The sequence below is a fragment of the Crinia signifera genome, chromosome 6 (assembly GCF_055691185.1).
Source record: "Crinia signifera chromosome 6, ASM5569118v1, whole genome shotgun sequence".
Classification (NCBI taxonomy): domain Eukaryota; kingdom Metazoa; phylum Chordata; class Amphibia; order Anura; family Myobatrachidae; genus Crinia; species Crinia signifera.
In genome coordinates this window covers 63497707-63513485 of record NC_139222.1, presented here as the reverse complement: position 1 = coordinate 63513485, position 15779 = coordinate 63497707, and the positions used below count along the sequence as shown (strand labels likewise).

Sequence of the window (15779 nt, the reverse complement as noted above, 5' to 3'; positions counted from 1 at the left end):
AAATAGCTAGAGAATAAAAACAATTTGCCAGTAATGTGAAAAAACCTACAGCACCTGGTGTTCCCATGTGGTCTCCCACCCAAGTACTAACCAGGCCCAACACTGCTTTGCTTCCAAGATCAGACGAGATTGGGCCTATCCAATGTGGTATGGCTGTAGGTGAGTTAAAGGCACTTTTTTGCCCTCTTCTACTTCTATCACCAGGTAAGCTAATACAAAAGTTTCCTAACTGTATTGGCTTACTGAAAAAAATCATGTGTTGGTAATGTAAAAAGACCTACAGGACATGATATTAGCAGGGGGTCTTAAATTAAACTACAAAAGAGGCTCAACACTGTTTAGCTGCCAAAAGCAGTTGGAATTGAGCCTAAACAGTGTGGTAAGTCTTTAGGTGATGGCTATTGTGTCTGTTTGACCTCTTCCAAATGTCTGTGCTGGCAATAAAAAGAAAAAGTTTCCAATATAAATAGCTAGAGAATAAAAACAATTTGCCTGTAATGTGAAAAAACCTACAGCACCTGGTGTTCCCATGTGGTCTCCCACCCAAGTACTAACCAGGCCCAACACTGCTTAGCTTCCAAGAACAGACGAGATTGGGCTTATCCAATGTGGTATGGCTGTAGGTGAAATACAGGCACTTTTTTGCCCTCTTCTACTTCTATCACCAGGTAAGCTAATAAAAAAGTTTCCTAACTGTATTGGCTTACTGAAAAAAATCATGTGTTGGTAATGTAAAAAGACCTACAGGACATGATATTAGCAGGGGGTCTTAAATTAAACTACTAAACAGGCTCAACACTGTTTAGCTGCCAAAAGCAGTTGGAATTGGGCCTAAACAGTGTGGTAAGTATTTAGGTGATGGTTATTGTGTCTGTTTGACCTCTTCCAAATGTCTGTACTGGCAATAAAAAGAAAAAGTTTCCAATTTAAATAGCTAGAGAATAAAAACAATTTGCCTGTAATGTGAAAAAACCTACAGCACCTGGTGTTCCCATGTGGTCTCCCACCCAAGTACTAACCAGGCCCAACACTGCTTAGCTTCCAAGATCAGACGAGATTGGGCCTATCCAATGTGGTATGTCTGTAGGTGAGATACAGGCACTTTTTTGCCCTCTTCTACTTCTATCACCAGGTAAGCTAATAAAAAAGTTTCCTAACTGTATTGGCTTACTGAAAAAAATCATGTGTTGGTAATGTAAAAAGACCTACAGGACATGATATTAGCAGGGGGTCTTAAATTAAACTACTAAAGAGGCTCAACACTGTTTAGCTGCCAAAAGCAGTTGGAATTGGGCCTAAACAGTGTGGTAAGTCTTTAGGTGATGGCTATTGTGTCTGTTTGACCTCTTCCAAATGTCTGTGCTGGCAATAAAAAGAAAAAGTTTCCTATTTAAATAGCTAGAGAATAAAAACAATTTGCCAGTAATGTGAAAAAACCTACAGCACCTGGTGTTCCCATGTGGTCTCCCACCCAAGTACTAACCAGGCCCAACACTGCTTAGCTTCCAAGATCAGACGAGATTGGGCCTTTCCAATGTGGTATGGCTGTAGGTGAGTTAAACTCACTTTTTTGCCCTCTTCTACTTCTATCACCAGGTAAGCTAATACAAAAGTTTCCTAACTGTATTGGCTTACTGAAAAAAATCATGTGTTGGTAATGTAAAAAGACCTACAGGACATGATATTAGCAGGGGGTCTTAAATTAAACTACAAAAGAGGCTCAACACTGTTTAGCTGCCAAAAGCAGTTGGAATTGAGCCTAAACAGTGTGGTAAGTCTTTAGGTGATGGCTATTGTGTCTGTTTGACCTCTTCCAAATGTCTGTGCTGGCAATAAAAAGAAAAAGTTTCCAATATAAATAGCTAGAGAATAAAAACAATTTGCCTGTAATGTGAAAAAACCTACAGCACCTGGTGTTCCCATGTGGTCTCCCACCCAAGTACTAACCAGGCCCAACACTGCTTAGCTTCCAAGATCAGGCCTATCCAATGTGGTATGGCTGTAGGTGAGATACAGGCACTTTTTTGCCCTCTTCTACTTCTATCACCAGGTAAGCTAATAAAAAAGTTTCCTAACTGTATTGGCTTACTGAAAAAAATCATGTGTTGGTAATGTAAAAAGACCTACAGGACATGATATTAGCAGGGGGTCTTAAATTAAACTACTAAACAGGCTCAACACTGTTTAGCTGCCAAAAGCAGTTGGAATTGGGCCTAAACAGTGTGGTAAGTATTTAGGTGATGGTTATTGTGTCTGTTTGACCTCTTTCAAATGTCTGTACTGGCAATAAAAAGAAAAAGTTTCCAATTTAAATAGCTAGAGAATAAAAACAATTTGCCTGTAATGTGAAAAAACCTACAGCACCTGGTGTTCCCATGTGGTCTCCCACCCAAGTACTAACCAGGCCCAACACTGCTTAGCTTCCAAGATCAGACGAGATTGGGCCTATCCAATGTGGTATGTCTGTAGGTGAGATACAGGCACTTTTTTGCCCTCTTCTACTTCTATCACCAGGTAAGCTAATAAAAAAGTTTCCTAACTGTATTGGCTTACTGAAAAAAATCATGTGTTGGTAATGTAAAAAGACCTACAGGACATGATATTAGCAGGGGGTCTTAAATTAAACTACTAAAGAGGCTCAACACTGTTTAGCTGCCAAAAGCAGTTGGAATTGGGCCTAAACAGTGTGGTAAGTCTTTAGGTGATGGCTATTGTGTCTGTTTGACCTCTTCCAAATGTCTGTGCTGGCAATAAAAAGAAAAAAGTTTCCTATTTAAATAGCTAGAGAATAAAAACAATTTGCCAGTAATGTGAAAAAACCTACAGCACCTGGTGTTCCCATGTGGTCTCCCACCCAAGTACTAACCAGGCCCAACACTGCTTAGCTTCCAAGAGCAGACGAGATTGGGCCTATCCAATGTGGTATGGCTGTAGGTGAGTTAAAGGCACTTTTTTGCCCTCTTCTACTTCTATCACCAGGTAAGCTAATACAAAAGTTTCCTAACTGTATTGGCTTACTGAAAAAAATCATGTGTTGGTAATGTAAAAAGACCTACAGGACATGATATTAGCAGGGGGTCTTAAATTAAACTACAAAAGAGGCTCAACACTGTTTAGCTGCCAAAAGCAGTTGGAATTGAGCCTAAACAGTGTGGTAAGTCTTTAGGTGATGGCTATTGTGTCTGTTTGACCTCTTCCAAATGTCTGTGCTGGCAATAAAAAGAAAAAGTTTCCAATATAAATAGCTAGAGAATAAAAACAATTTGCCTGTAATGTGAAAAAACCTACAGCACCTGGTGTTCCCATGTGGTCTCCCACCCAAGTACTAACCAGGCCCAACACTGCTTAGCTTCCAAGAACAGACGAGATTGGGCTTATCCAATGTGGTATGGCTGTAGGTGAAATATAGGCACTTTTTTGCCCTCTTCTACTTCTATCACCAGGTAAGCTAATAAAAAAGTTTCCTAACTGTATTGGCTTACTGAAAAAAATCATGTGTTGGTAATGTAAAAAGACCTACAGGACATGATATTAGCAGGGGGTCTTAAATTAAACTACTAAACAGGCTCAACACTGTTTAGCTGCCAAAAGCAGTTGGAATTGGGCCTAAACAGTGTGGTAAGTCTTTAGGTGATGGCTATTGTGTCTGTTTGACCTCTTCCAAATGTCTGTGCTGGCAATAAAAAGAAAAAGTTTCCTATTTAAATAGCTAGAGAATAAAAACAATTTGCCAGTAATGTGAAAAAACCTACAGCAACTGGTGTTCCCATGTGGTCTCCCACCCAAGTACTAACCAGGCCCAACACTGCTTAGCTTCCAAGATCAGACGAGATTGGGCCTATCCAATGTGGTATGTCTGTAGGTGAGATACAGGCACTTTTTTGCCCTCTTCTACTTCTATCACCAGGTAAGCTAATAAAAAAGTTTCCTAACTGTATTGGCTTACTGAAAAAAATCATGTGTTGGTAATGTAAAAAGACCTACAGGACATGATATTAGCAGGGGGTCTTAAATTAAACTACTAAAAAGCTCAACACTGTTTAGCTGCCAAAAGCAGTTGGAATTGGGCCTAAACAGTGTGGTAAGTCTTTAGGTGATGGCTATTGTGTCTGTTTGACCTCTTCCAAATGTCTGTGCTGGCAATAAAAAGAAAAAGTTTCCTATTTAAATAGCTAGAGAATAAAAACAATTTGCCAGTAATGTGAAAAAACCTACAGCACCTGGTGTTTCCATGTGGTCTCCCACCCAAGTACTAACCAGGCCCAACACTGCTTAGCTTCCAAGATCAGACGAGATTGGGCCTATCCAATGTGGTATGGCTGTAGGTGAGTTAAACTCACTTTTTTGCCCTCTTCTACTTCTATCACCAGGTAAGCTAATACAAAAGTTTCCTAACTGTATTGGCTTACTGAAAAAAATCATGTGTTGGTAATGTAAAAAGACCTACAGGACATGATATTAGCAGGGGGTCTTAAATTAAACTACAAAAGAGGCTCAACACTGTTTAGCTGCCAAAAGCAGTTGGAATTGAGCCTAAACAGTGTGGTAAGTCTTTAGGTGATGGCTATTGTGTCTGTTTGACCTCTTCCAAATGTCTGTGCTGGCAATAAAAAGAAAAAGTTTCCAATATAAATAGCTAGAGAATAAAAACAATTTGCCTGTAATGTGAAAAAACCTACAGCACCTGGTGTTCCCATGTGGTCTCCCACCCAAGTACTAACCAGGCCCAACACTGCTTAGCTTCCAAGAACAGACGAGATTGGGCTTATCCAATGTGGTATGGCTGTAGGTGAAATACAGGCACTTTTTTGCCCTCTTCTACTTCTATCACCAGGTAAGCTAATAAAAAAGTTTCCTAACTGTATTGGCTTACTGAAAAAAATCATGTGTTGGTAATGTAAAAAGACCTACAGGACATGATATTAGCAGGGGGTCTTAAATTAAACTACTAAAGAGGCTCAACACTGTTTAGCTGCCAAAAGCAGTTGGAATTGGGCCTAAACAGTGTGGTAAGTCTTTAGGTGATGGCTATTGTGTCTGTTTGACCTCTTCCAAATGTCTGTACTGGCAATAAAAAGAAAAAGTTTCCAATTTAAATAGCTAGAGAATAAAAACAATTTGCCTGTAATGTGAAAAACCTACAGCACCTGGTGTTCCCATGTGGTCTCCCACCCAAGTACTAACCAGGCCCAACACTGCTTAGCTTCCAAGATCAGACGAGATTGGGCCTATCCAATGTGGTATGGCTGTAGGTGAGATACAGGCACTTTTTTGCCCTCTTCTACTTCTATCACCAGGTAAGCTAATAAAAAAGTTTCCTAACTGTATTGGCTTACTGAAAAAAATCATGTGTTGGTAATGTAAAAAGACCTACAGGACATGATATTAGCAGGGGGTCTTAAATTAAACTACTAAAGAGGCTCAACACTGTTTAGCTGCCAAAAGCAGTTGGAATTGGGCCTAAACAGTGTGGTAAGTCTTTAGGTGATGGCTATTGTGTCTGTTTGACCTCTTCCAAATGTCTGTACTGGCAATAAAAAGAAAAAGTTTCCAATTTAAATAGCTAGAGAATAAAAACAATTTGCCTGTAATGTGAAAAAACCTACAGCATCTGGTGTTCCCATGTGGTCTCCCACCCAAGTACTAACCAGGCCCAACACTGCTTAGCTTCCAAGATCAGACGAGATTGGGCCTATCCAATGTGGTATGGCTGTAGGTGAGATACAGGCACTTTTTTGCCCTCTTCTACTTCTATCACCAGGTAAGCTAATAAAAAAGTTTCCTAACTGTATTGGCTTACTGAAAAAAATCATGTGTTGGTAATGTAAAAAGACCTACAGGACATGATATTAGCAGGGGGTCTTAAATTAAACTACTAAAGAGGCTCAACACTGTTTAGCTGCCAAAAGCAGTTGGAATTGAGCCTAAACAGTGTGGTAAGTCTTTAGGTGATGGCTATTGTGTCTGTTTGACCTCTTCCAAATGTCTGTGCTGGCAATAAAAAGAAAAAGTTTCCAATTTAAATAGCTAGAGAATAAAAACAATTTGCCAGTAATGTGAAAAAACCTACAGCACCTGGTGTTCCCAGGTGGTCTCCCACACAAGTACTAACCAGGCACAACACTGCTTAGCTTCCAAGATCAGGCGAGATTGGGCCTATCCAATGTAGTATGGCTGTAGGTGAGATACAGGCACTTTTTTGCCCTCTTCTACTTCTATCACCAGGTAAGCTAATAAAAAAGTTTCCTAACTGTATTGGCTTACTGAAAAAAATCATGTGTTGGTAATGTAAAAAGACCTACAGGACATGATATTAGCAGGGGGTCCTAAATTAAACTACTAAACAGGCTCAACACTGTTTAGCTGCCAAAAGCAGTTGGAATTGGGCCTAAACAGTGTGGTAAGTCTTTAGGTGATGGCTATTGTGTCTGTTTGACCTCTTCCAAATGTCTGTACTGGCAATAAAAAGAAAAAGTTTCCAATTTAAATAGCTAGAGAATAAAAACAATTTGCCTGTAATGTGAAAAAACCTACATCACCTGGTGTTCCCATGTGGTCTCCCACCCAAGTACTAACCAGGCCCAACACTGCTTAGCTTCCAAGATCAGACGAGATTGGGCCTATCCAATGTGGTATGGCTGTAGGTGAGATGCAGGCACTTTTTTGCCCTCTTCTACTTCTATCACCAGGTAAGCTAATAAAAAAGTTTCCTAACTGTATTGGCTTACTGAAAAAAATCATGTGTTGGTAATGTAAAAAGACCTACAGGACATGATATTAGCAGGGGGTCTTAAATTAAACTACTAAAGAGGCTCAACACTGTTTAGCTGCCAAAAGCAGTTGGAATTGGGCCTAAACAGTGTGGTAAGTCTTTAGGTGATGGCTATTGTGTCTGTTTGACCTCTTCCAAATGTCTGTACTGGCAATAAAAAGAAAAAGTTTCCAATTTAAATAGCTAGAGAATAAAAACAATTTGCCTGTAATGTGAAAAAACCTACAGCACCTGGTGTTCCCATGTGGTCTCCCACCCAAGTACTAACCAGGCCCAACACTGCTTAGCTTCCAAGATCAGACGAGATTGGGCCTATCCAATGTGGTATGGCTGTAGGTGAGATACAGGCACTTTTTTGCCCTCTTCTACTTCTATCACCAGGTAAGCTAATAAAAAAGTTTCCTAACTGTATTGGCTTACTGAAAAAAATCATGTGTTGGTAATGTAAAAAGACCTACAGGACATGATATTAGCAGGGGGTCTTAAATTAAACTACTAAAGAGGCTCAACACTGTTTAGCTGCCAAAAGCAGTTGGAATTGAGCCTAAACAGTGTGGTAAGTCTTTAGGTGATGGCTATTGTGTCTGTTTGACCTCTTCCAAATGTCTGTGCTGGCAATAAAAAGAAAAAGTTTCCAATTTAAATAGCTAGAGAATAAAAACAATTTGCCAGTAATGTGAAAAAACCTACAGCACCTGGTGTTCCCAGGTGGTCTCCCACACAAGTACTAACCAGGCCCAACACTGCTTAGCTTCCAAGATCAGGCGAGATTGGGCCTATCCAATGTAGTATGGCTGTAGGTGAGATACAGGCACTTTTTTGCCCTCTTCTACTTCTATCACCAGGTAAGCTAATAAAAAAGTTTCCTAACTGTATTGGCTTACTGAAAAAAATCATGTGTTGGTAATGTAAAAAGACCTACAGGACATGATATTAGCAGGGGGTCCTAAATTAAACTACTAAACAGGCTCAACACTGTTTAGCTGCCAAAAGCAGTTGGAATCGGGCCTAAACAGTGTGGTAAGTCTTTAGGTGATGGCTATTGTGTCTGTTTGACCTCTTCCAAATGTCTGTACTGGCAATAAAAAGAAAAAGTTTCCAATTTAAATAGCTAGAGAATAAAAACAATTTGCCTGTAATGTGAAAAAACCTACATCACCTGGTGTTCCCATGTGGTCTCCCACCCAAGTACTAACCAGGCCCAACACTGCTTAGCTTCCAAGATCAGACGAGATTGGGCCTATCCAATGTGGTATGGCTGTAGGTGAGATGCAGGCACTTTTTTGCCCTCTTCTACTTCTATCACCAGGTAAGCTAATAAAAAAGTTTCCTAACTGTATTGACTTACTGAAAAAAATCATGTGTTGGTAATGTAAAAAGACCTACAGGACATGATATTAGCAGGGAGTCTTAAATTAAACTACTAAAGAGGCCCAACACTGTTTAGCTGCCAAAAGCAGTTGGAATTGGGCCTAAACAGTGTGGTAAGTCTTTAGGTGATTGCTATTGTGTCTGTTTGACCTCTTCCAAATGTCTGTACTGGCAATAAAAATAAAAAGTTTCCAATTTAAATAGCTAGAGAATAAAAACAATTTGCCTGTAATGTGAAAAAAACTACAGCACCTGGTGTTCCCATGTGGTCTCCCACCCAAGTACTAACCAGGCCCAACACTGCTTAGCTTCCAAGATCAGACGAGATTGGGCCTATCCAATGTGGTATGTCTGTAGGTGAGTTAAAGCCACTTTTTTGCCCTATTCTACTTCTATCACCAGGTAAGCTAATACAAAAGTTTCCTAACTGTATTGGCTTACTGAAAAAAATCATGTGTTGGTAATGTAAAAAGACCTACAGGACATGATATTAGCAGGGGGTCTTAAATTAAACTACTAAAGAGGCTCAACACTGTTTAGCTGCCAAAAGCAGTTGGAATTGGGCCTAAACAGTTTGGTAAGTCTTTAGGTGATGGCTATTGTGTCTGTTTGACCTCTTCCAAATGTCTGTGCTGGCAATAAAAAGATAAAGTTTCCTATTTAAATAGCTAGAGAATAAAAACAATTTGCCAGTAATGTGAAAAAACCTACAGCACCTGGTGTTCCCATGTGGTCTCCCACCCAAGTACTAACCAGGCCCAACACTGCTTAGCTTCCAAGATCAGACGAGATTGGGCCTATCCAATGTGGTATGGCTGTAGGTGAGTTAAAGGCACTTGTTTGCCCTCTTCTACTTCTATCACCAGGTAAGCTAATACAAAAGTTTCCTAACTGTATTGGCTTACTGAAAAAAATCATGTGTTGGTAATGTAAAAAGACCTACAGGACATGATATTAGCAGGGGGTCTTAAATTAAACTACTAAAGAGACTCAACACTGTTTAGCTGCCAAAAGCAGTTGGAATTGGGCCTAAACAGTGTGGTAAGTCTTTAGGTGATGGCTATTGTGTCTGTTTGACCTCTTCCAAATGTCTGTGCTGGCAATAAAAAGAAAAAGTTTCCTATTTAAATAGCTAGAGAATAAAAACAATTTGCCATTAATGTGAAAAAACCTACAGCACCTGGTGTTCCCAGGTGGTCTCCCACCCAAGTACTAACCAAGACCAACACTGCTTAGCTTCCAAGATTAGACGAGATTGGGCCTATCCAATGTGGTATGGCTGTAGGTGAGATACAGGGACTTTTTTGCCCTCTTCTACTTCTATCACCAGGTAAGCTAATAAAAAAGTTTCCTAACTGTATTGGCTTACTTAAAAAAAATCATGTGTTGGTAATGTAAAAAGACCTACAGGACATGATATTAGCAGGGGGTCTTAAATTAAACTACTAAACAGGCTCAACACTGTTTAGCTGCCAAAAGCAGTTGGAATTGGGCCTAAACAGTGTGGTAAGTCTTTAGGTGATGGCTATTGTGTCTGTTTGACCTCTTCCAAATGTCTGTACTGGCAATAAAAAGAAAAAGTTTCCAATTTAAATAGCTAGAGAATAAAAACAATTTGCCTGTAATGTGAAAAAACCTACAGCATCTGGTGTTCCCATGTGGTCTCCCACCCAAGTACTAACCAGGCCCAACACTGCTTAGCTTCCAAGATCAGACGAGATTGGGCCTATCCAATGTGGTATGGCTGTAGGTGAGATACAGGCACTTTTTTGCCCTCTTCTACTTCTATCACCAGGTAAGCTAATAAAAAAGTTTCCTAACTGTATTGGCTTACTGAAAAAAATCATGTGTTGGTAATGTAAAAAGACCTACAGGACATGATATTAGCAGGGGGTCTTAAATTAAACTACTAAAGAGGCTCAACACTGTTTAGCTGCCAAAAGCAGTTGGAATTGAGCCTAAACAGTGTGGTAAGTCTTTAGGTGATGGCTATTGTGTCTGTTTGACCTCTTCCAAATGTCTGTGCTGGCAATAAAAAGAAAAAGTTTCCAATTTAAATAGCTAGAGAATAAAAACAATTTGCCAGTAATGTGAAAAAACCTACAGCACCTGGTGTTCCCAGGTGGTCTCCCACACAAGTACTAACCAGGCACAACACTGCTTAGCTTCCAAGATCAGGCGAGATTGGGCCTATCCAATGTAGTATGGCTGTAGGTGAGATACAGGCACTTTTTTGCCCTCTTCTACTTCTATCACCAGGTAAGCTAATAAAAAAGTTTCCTAACTGTATTGGCTTACTGAAAAAAATCATGTGTTGGTAATGTAAAAAGACCTACAGGACATGATATTAGCAGGGGGTCCTAAATTAAACTACTAAACAGGCTCAACACTGTTTAGCTGCCAAAAGCAGTTGGAATTGGGCCTAAACAGTGTGGTAAGTCTTTAGGTGATGGCTATTGTGTCTGTTTGACCTCTTCCAAATGTCTGTACTGGCAATAAAAAGAAAAAGTTTCCAATTTAAATAGCTAGAGAATAAAAACAATTTGCCTGTAATGTGAAAAAACCTACATCACCTGGTGTTCCCATGTGGTCTCCCACCCAAGTACTAACCAGGCCCAACACTGCTTAGCTTCCAAGATCAGACGAGATTGGGCCTATCCAATGTGGTATGGCTGTAGGTGAGATGCAGGCACTTTTTTGCCCTCTTCTACTTCTATCACCAGGTAAGCTAATAAAAAAGTTTCCTAACTGTATTGGCTTACTGAAAAAAATCATGTGTTGGTAATGTAAAAAGACCTACAGGACATGATATTAGCAGGGGGTCTTAAATTAAACTACTAAAGAGGCTCAACACTGTTTAGCTGCCAAAAGCAGTTGGAATTGGGCCTAAACAGTGTGGTAAGTCTTTAGGTGATGGCTATTGTGTCTGTTTGACCTCTTCCAAATGTCTGTACTGGCAATAAAAAGAAAAAGTTTCCAATTTAAATAGCTAGAGAATAAAAACAATTTGCCTGTAATGTGAAAAAACCTACAGCACCTGGTGTTCCCATGTGGTCTCCCACCCAAGTACTAACCAGGCCCAACACTGCTTAGCTTCCAAGATCAGACGAGATTGGGCCTATCCAATGTGGTATGGCTGTAGGTGAGATACAGGCACTTTTTTGCCCTCTTCTACTTCTATCACCAGGTAAGCTAATAAAAAAGTTTCCTAACTGTATTGGCTTACTGAAAAAAATCATGTGTTGGTAATGTAAAAAGACCTACAGGACATGATATTAGCAGGGGGTCTTAAATTAAACTACTAAAGAGGCTCAACACTGTTTAGCTGCCAAAAGCAGTTGGAATTGAGCCTAAACAGTGTGGTAAGTCTTTAGGTGATGGCTATTGTGTCTGTTTGACCTCTTCCAAATGTCTGTGCTGGCAATAAAAAGAAAAAGTTTCCAATTTAAATAGCTAGAGAATAAAAACAATTTGCCAGTAATGTGAAAAAACCTACAGCACCTGGTGTTCCCAGGTGGTCTCCCACACAAGTACTAACCAGGCCCAACACTGCTTAGCTTCCAAGATCAGGCGAGATTGGGCCTATCCAATGTAGTATGGCTGTAGGTGAGATACAGGCACTTTTTTGCCCTCTTCTACTTCTATCACCAGGTAAGCTAATAAAAAAGTTTCCTAACTGTATTGGCTTACTGAAAAAAATCATGTGTTGGTAATGTAAAAAGACCTACAGGACATGATATTAGCAGGGGGTCCTAAATTAAACTACTAAACAGGCTCAACACTGTTTAGCTGCCAAAAGCAGTTGGAATCGGGCCTAAACAGTGTGGTAAGTCTTTAGGTGATGGCTATTGTGTCTGTTTGACCTCTTCCAAATGTCTGTACTGGCAATAAAAAGAAAAAGTTTCCAATTTAAATAGCTAGAGAATAAAAACAATTTGCCTGTAATGTGAAAAAACCTACATCACCTGGTGTTCCCATGTGGTCTCCCACCCAAGTACTAACCAGGCCCAACACTGCTTAGCTTCCAAGATCAGACGAGATTGGGCCTATCCAATGTGGTATGGCTGTAGGTGAGATGCAGGCACTTTTTTGCCCTCTTCTACTTCTATCACCAGGTAAGCTAATAAAAAAGTTTCCTAACTGTATTGGCTTACTGAAAAAAATCATGTGTTGGTAATGTAAAAAGACCTACAGGACATGATATTAGCAGGGAGTCTTAAATTAAACTACTAAAGAGGCCCAACACTGTTTAGCTGCCAAAAGCAGTTGGAATTGGGCCTAAACAGTGTGGTAAGTCTTTAGGTGATTGCTATTGTGTCTGTTTGACCTCTTCCAAATGTCTGTACTGGCAATAAAAATAAAAAGTTTCCAATTTAAATAGCTAGAGAATAAAAACAATTTGCCTGTAATGTGAAAAAAACTACAGCACCTGGTGTTCCCATGTGGTCTCCCACCCAAGTACTAACCAGGCCCAACACTGCTTAGCTTCCAAGATCAGACGAGATTGGGCCTATCCAATGTGGTATGTCTGTAGGTGAGTTAAAGCCACTTTTTTGCCCTATTCTACTTCTATCACCAGGTAAGCTAATACAAAAGTTTCCTAACTGTATTGGCTTACTGAAAAAAATCATGTGTTGGTAATGTAAAAAGACCTACAGGACATGATATTAGCAGGGGGTCTTAAATTAAACTACTAAAGAGTCTCAACACTGTTTAGCTGCCAAAAGCAGTTGGAATTGGGCCTAAACAGTTTGGTAAGTCTTTAGGTGATGGCTATTGTGTCTGTTTGACCTCTTCCAAATGTCTGTGCTGGCAATAAAAAGATAAAGTTTCCTATTTAAATAGCTAGAGAATAAAAACAATTTGCCAGTAATGTGAAAAAACCTACAGCACCTGGTGTTCCCATGTGGTCTCCCACCCAAGTACTAACCAGGCCCAAACACTGCTTAGCTTCCAAGATCAGACGAGATTGGGCCTATCCAATGTGGTATGGCTGTAGGTGAGTTAAAGGCACTTTTTTGCCCTCTTCTACTTCTATCACCAGGTAAGCTAATACAAAAGTTTCCTAACTGTATTGGCTTACTGAAAAAAATCATGTGTTGGTAATGTAAAAAGACCTACAGGACATGATATTAGCAGGGGGTCTTAAATTAAACTACTAAAGAGACTCAACACTGTTTAGCTGCCAAAAGCAGTTGGAATTGGGCCTAAACAGTGTGGTAAGTCTTTAGGTGATGGCTATTGTGTCTGTTTGACCTCTTCCAAATGTCTGTGCTGGCAATAAAAAGAAAAAGTTTCCTATTTAAATAGCTAGAGAATAAAAACAATTTGCCATTAATGTGAAAAAACCTACAGCACCTGGTGTTCCCAGGTGGTCTCCCACCCAAGTACTAACCAAGACCAACACTGCTTAGCTTCCAAGATTAGACGAGATTGGGCCTATCCAATGTGGTATGGCTGTAGGTGAGATACAGGGACTTTTTTGCCCTCTTCTACTTCTATCACCAGGTAAGCTAATAAAAAAGTTTCCTAACTGTATTGGCTTACTTAAAAAAAATCATGTGTTGGTAATGTAAAAAGACCTACAGGACATGATATTAGCAGGGGGTCTTAAATTAAACTACTAAACAGGCTCAACACTGTTTAGCTGCCAAAAGCAGTTGGAATTGGGCCTAAACAGTGTGGTAAGTCTTTAGGTGATGGCTATTGTGTCTGTTTGACCTCTTCCAAATGTCTGTACTGGCAATTAAAAGAAAAAGTTTCCAATTTAAATAGCTAGAGAATAAAAACAATTTGCCTGTAATGTGAAAAAACCTACAGCACCTGGTGTTCCCATGTGGTCTCCCACCAAGTACTAACCAGGCCCAACACTGCTTAGATTCCAAGATCAGACGAGATTGGGCCTATCCAATGTGGTATGGCTGTAGGTGAGATACAGGCACTTTTTTGCCCTCTTCTACTTCTATCACCAGGTAAGCTAATACAAAAGTTTCCTAACTGTATTGGCTTACTGAAAAAAATCATGTGTTGGTAATGTAAAAAGACCTACAGGACATGATATTAGCAGGGGGTCTTAAATTAAACTACTAAAGAGGCTCAACACTGTTTAGCTGCCAAAAGCAGTTGGAATTGGGCCTAAACAGTGTGGTAAGTCTTTAGGTGATGGCTATTGTGTCTGTTTGACCTCTTCCAAATGTCTGTACTGGCAATAAAAAGAAAAAGTTTCAAATTGAAATAGCTAGAGAATAAAAACAATTTGCCAGTAATGTGAAAAAACCTACAGCACCTGGTGTTCCCATGTGGTCTCCCACCCAAGTACTAACCAGGCCCAACACTGCTTAGCTTCCAAGATCAGACGAGATTGGGCCTATCCAATGTGGTATGGCTGTAGGTGAGTTAAAAGCACTTTTTTGCCCTCTTCTACTTCTATCACCAGGTAAGCTAATACAAAAGTTTCCTAACTGTATTGGCTTACTGAAAAAAATCATGTGTTGGTAATGTAAAAAGACCTAGAGGACATGATATTAGCAGGGGGTCTTAAATTAAACTACAAAAGAGGCTCAACACTGTTTAGCTGCAAAAAGCAGTTGGAATTGAGCCTAAACAGTGTGGTAAGTCTTTAGGTGATGGCTATTGTGTCTGTTTGACCTCTTCCAAATGTCTGTGCTGGCAAGAAAAAGAAAAAGTTTCCAATTTAAATAGCTAGAGAATAAAAACAATTTGCCAGTAATGTGAAAAAACCTACAGCACCTGGTGTTCCCAGGTGGTCTCCCACCCAAGTACTAACCAGGCCCAACACTGCTTAGTTTCCAAGATCAGACAAGATTGGGCCTATCCAATGTGGTATGGCTGTAGGTGAAATACAGGCACTTTTTTGCCCACTTCTACTTCTATCACCAGGTATGCTAATAAAAAAGTTTCCTAACTGTATTGGCTTACTTAAAAAAAATCATGTGTTGGTAATGTAAAAAGTCCTACAGGACATGATATTAGCAGGGGGTCTTAAATTAAACTACTAAACAGGCTCAACACTGTTTAGCTGCCAAAAGCAGTTGGAATTGGGCCTAAACAGTGTGGTAAGTCTTTAGGTGATGGCTATTGTGTCTGTTTGACCTCTTCCAAATGTCTGTACTGGCAATAAAAAGAAAAAGTTTCCAATTTAAATAGCTAGAGAATAAAAACAATTTGCCTGTAATGTGAAAAAACCTACAGCACCTGGTGTTCCCATGTGGTCTCCCACCCAAGTACTAACTACGCCCAACACTGCTTAGCTTCCAAGATCAGACGAGATTGGGCCTATCCAATGTGGTATGACTGTAGTTGAGATACAGACACTTTTTTGCCCTCTTCTACTTCTATCACAAGGTAAGCTAATAAAAAAGTTTCCTAACTGTATTGGCTTACTGAAAAAAATCATGTGTTGGTAATGTAAAAAGACCTACAGGACATGATATTAGCAGGGGGTTTTAAATTAAACTACAAAAGAGGCTCAACACTGTTTAGCTGCCAAAAGCAGTTGGAATTGTGCCTAAACAGTGTGGTAAGTCTTTAGGTGATGGCTATTGTGTCTGTTTGACCTCTTCCAAATGTCTGTACTGGCAATAAAAAGAAAAAGTTTCCAATTTAAATAGCTAGA

General features: G+C 39.8%; 25 non-coding genes and 9 pseudogenes across 25 annotated transcripts; all 34 read right to left on the bottom strand.

The window, feature by feature from the left end:
- Positions 1–42: 42 nt before the first annotated feature.
- On the bottom strand, positions 43–161 carry LOC146014906 (5S ribosomal RNA). The gene has a single exon (XR_014447846.1). It is a non-coding gene; the product is annotated as a 5S ribosomal RNA (ribosomal RNA).
- A 345-nt stretch (positions 162–506) lies between these two features.
- On the bottom strand, positions 507–625 carry LOC146014991 (5S ribosomal RNA). Its single transcript, XR_014447927.1, has one exon. It is a non-coding gene; the product is annotated as a 5S ribosomal RNA (ribosomal RNA).
- A 345-nt stretch (positions 626–970) lies between these two features.
- Positions 971–1089, bottom strand: LOC146016201 (5S ribosomal RNA). Its single transcript, XR_014449098.1, has one exon. It is a non-coding gene; the product is annotated as a 5S ribosomal RNA (ribosomal RNA).
- Positions 1090–1434: 345 nt separating this feature from the next.
- Positions 1435–1553, bottom strand: LOC146013316 (5S ribosomal RNA). Its single transcript, XR_014446294.1, has one exon. It is a non-coding gene; the product is annotated as a 5S ribosomal RNA (ribosomal RNA).
- A 345-nt stretch (positions 1554–1898) lies between these two features.
- LOC146011501 (5S ribosomal RNA) lies at positions 1899–2007 on the bottom strand (annotated as a pseudogene).
- A 345-nt stretch (positions 2008–2352) lies between these two features.
- On the bottom strand, positions 2353–2471 carry LOC146016199 (5S ribosomal RNA). The gene has a single exon (XR_014449096.1). It is a non-coding gene; the product is annotated as a 5S ribosomal RNA (ribosomal RNA).
- A 346-nt stretch (positions 2472–2817) lies between these two features.
- LOC146015740 (5S ribosomal RNA) lies at positions 2818–2936 on the bottom strand. Its single transcript, XR_014448652.1, has one exon. It is a non-coding gene; the product is annotated as a 5S ribosomal RNA (ribosomal RNA).
- Positions 2937–3281: 345 nt separating this feature from the next.
- Positions 3282–3400, bottom strand: LOC146014990 (5S ribosomal RNA). Its single transcript, XR_014447926.1, has one exon. It is a non-coding gene; the product is annotated as a 5S ribosomal RNA (ribosomal RNA).
- A 345-nt stretch (positions 3401–3745) lies between these two features.
- Positions 3746–3864, bottom strand: LOC146010857 (5S ribosomal RNA; annotated as a pseudogene).
- A 344-nt stretch (positions 3865–4208) lies between these two features.
- LOC146015818 (5S ribosomal RNA) lies at positions 4209–4327 on the bottom strand. The gene has a single exon (XR_014448727.1). It is a non-coding gene; the product is annotated as a 5S ribosomal RNA (ribosomal RNA).
- Positions 4328–4672: 345 nt separating this feature from the next.
- Positions 4673–4791, bottom strand: LOC146014988 (5S ribosomal RNA). Its single transcript, XR_014447925.1, has one exon. It is a non-coding gene; the product is annotated as a 5S ribosomal RNA (ribosomal RNA).
- Positions 4792–5135: 344 nt separating this feature from the next.
- On the bottom strand, positions 5136–5254 carry LOC146013733 (5S ribosomal RNA). The gene has a single exon (XR_014446702.1). It is a non-coding gene; the product is annotated as a 5S ribosomal RNA (ribosomal RNA).
- Positions 5255–5599: 345 nt separating this feature from the next.
- Positions 5600–5718, bottom strand: LOC146016472 (5S ribosomal RNA). Its single transcript, XR_014449364.1, has one exon. It is a non-coding gene; the product is annotated as a 5S ribosomal RNA (ribosomal RNA).
- Positions 5719–6063: 345 nt separating this feature from the next.
- LOC146011303 (5S ribosomal RNA) lies at positions 6064–6182 on the bottom strand (annotated as a pseudogene).
- A 345-nt stretch (positions 6183–6527) lies between these two features.
- On the bottom strand, positions 6528–6646 carry LOC146016124 (5S ribosomal RNA). Its single transcript, XR_014449024.1, has one exon. It is a non-coding gene; the product is annotated as a 5S ribosomal RNA (ribosomal RNA).
- Positions 6647–6991: 345 nt separating this feature from the next.
- Positions 6992–7110, bottom strand: LOC146013732 (5S ribosomal RNA). Its single transcript, XR_014446701.1, has one exon. It is a non-coding gene; the product is annotated as a 5S ribosomal RNA (ribosomal RNA).
- Positions 7111–7455: 345 nt separating this feature from the next.
- On the bottom strand, positions 7456–7574 carry LOC146010366 (5S ribosomal RNA; annotated as a pseudogene).
- A 345-nt stretch (positions 7575–7919) lies between these two features.
- Positions 7920–8038, bottom strand: LOC146016123 (5S ribosomal RNA). The gene has a single exon (XR_014449023.1). It is a non-coding gene; the product is annotated as a 5S ribosomal RNA (ribosomal RNA).
- Positions 8039–8383: 345 nt separating this feature from the next.
- LOC146017248 (5S ribosomal RNA) lies at positions 8384–8502 on the bottom strand. Its single transcript, XR_014450119.1, has one exon. It is a non-coding gene; the product is annotated as a 5S ribosomal RNA (ribosomal RNA).
- Positions 8503–8847: 345 nt separating this feature from the next.
- LOC146013731 (5S ribosomal RNA) lies at positions 8848–8966 on the bottom strand. Its single transcript, XR_014446700.1, has one exon. It is a non-coding gene; the product is annotated as a 5S ribosomal RNA (ribosomal RNA).
- Positions 8967–9311: 345 nt separating this feature from the next.
- On the bottom strand, positions 9312–9430 carry LOC146010897 (5S ribosomal RNA; annotated as a pseudogene).
- A 346-nt stretch (positions 9431–9776) lies between these two features.
- On the bottom strand, positions 9777–9895 carry LOC146016471 (5S ribosomal RNA). The gene has a single exon (XR_014449363.1). It is a non-coding gene; the product is annotated as a 5S ribosomal RNA (ribosomal RNA).
- A 345-nt stretch (positions 9896–10240) lies between these two features.
- On the bottom strand, positions 10241–10359 carry LOC146011302 (5S ribosomal RNA; annotated as a pseudogene).
- Positions 10360–10704: 345 nt separating this feature from the next.
- Positions 10705–10823, bottom strand: LOC146016122 (5S ribosomal RNA). The gene has a single exon (XR_014449022.1). It is a non-coding gene; the product is annotated as a 5S ribosomal RNA (ribosomal RNA).
- A 345-nt stretch (positions 10824–11168) lies between these two features.
- LOC146013730 (5S ribosomal RNA) lies at positions 11169–11287 on the bottom strand. The gene has a single exon (XR_014446699.1). It is a non-coding gene; the product is annotated as a 5S ribosomal RNA (ribosomal RNA).
- A 345-nt stretch (positions 11288–11632) lies between these two features.
- On the bottom strand, positions 11633–11751 carry LOC146010365 (5S ribosomal RNA; annotated as a pseudogene).
- Positions 11752–12096: 345 nt separating this feature from the next.
- On the bottom strand, positions 12097–12215 carry LOC146016121 (5S ribosomal RNA). Its single transcript, XR_014449021.1, has one exon. It is a non-coding gene; the product is annotated as a 5S ribosomal RNA (ribosomal RNA).
- Positions 12216–12560: 345 nt separating this feature from the next.
- Positions 12561–12679, bottom strand: LOC146017247 (5S ribosomal RNA). The gene has a single exon (XR_014450118.1). It is a non-coding gene; the product is annotated as a 5S ribosomal RNA (ribosomal RNA).
- A 345-nt stretch (positions 12680–13024) lies between these two features.
- Positions 13025–13144, bottom strand: LOC146016795 (5S ribosomal RNA). Its single transcript, XR_014449673.1, has one exon. It is a non-coding gene; the product is annotated as a 5S ribosomal RNA (ribosomal RNA).
- A 345-nt stretch (positions 13145–13489) lies between these two features.
- Positions 13490–13608, bottom strand: LOC146010896 (5S ribosomal RNA; annotated as a pseudogene).
- Positions 13609–13954: 346 nt separating this feature from the next.
- Positions 13955–14072, bottom strand: LOC146014874 (5S ribosomal RNA). The gene has a single exon (XR_014447815.1). It is a non-coding gene; the product is annotated as a 5S ribosomal RNA (ribosomal RNA).
- Positions 14073–14417: 345 nt separating this feature from the next.
- LOC146013729 (5S ribosomal RNA) lies at positions 14418–14536 on the bottom strand. The gene has a single exon (XR_014446698.1). It is a non-coding gene; the product is annotated as a 5S ribosomal RNA (ribosomal RNA).
- A 345-nt stretch (positions 14537–14881) lies between these two features.
- LOC146015431 (5S ribosomal RNA) lies at positions 14882–15000 on the bottom strand. The gene has a single exon (XR_014448352.1). It is a non-coding gene; the product is annotated as a 5S ribosomal RNA (ribosomal RNA).
- Positions 15001–15346: 346 nt separating this feature from the next.
- LOC146011231 (5S ribosomal RNA) lies at positions 15347–15465 on the bottom strand (annotated as a pseudogene).
- Between the last annotated feature and the right edge of the window lie 314 nt (positions 15466–15779).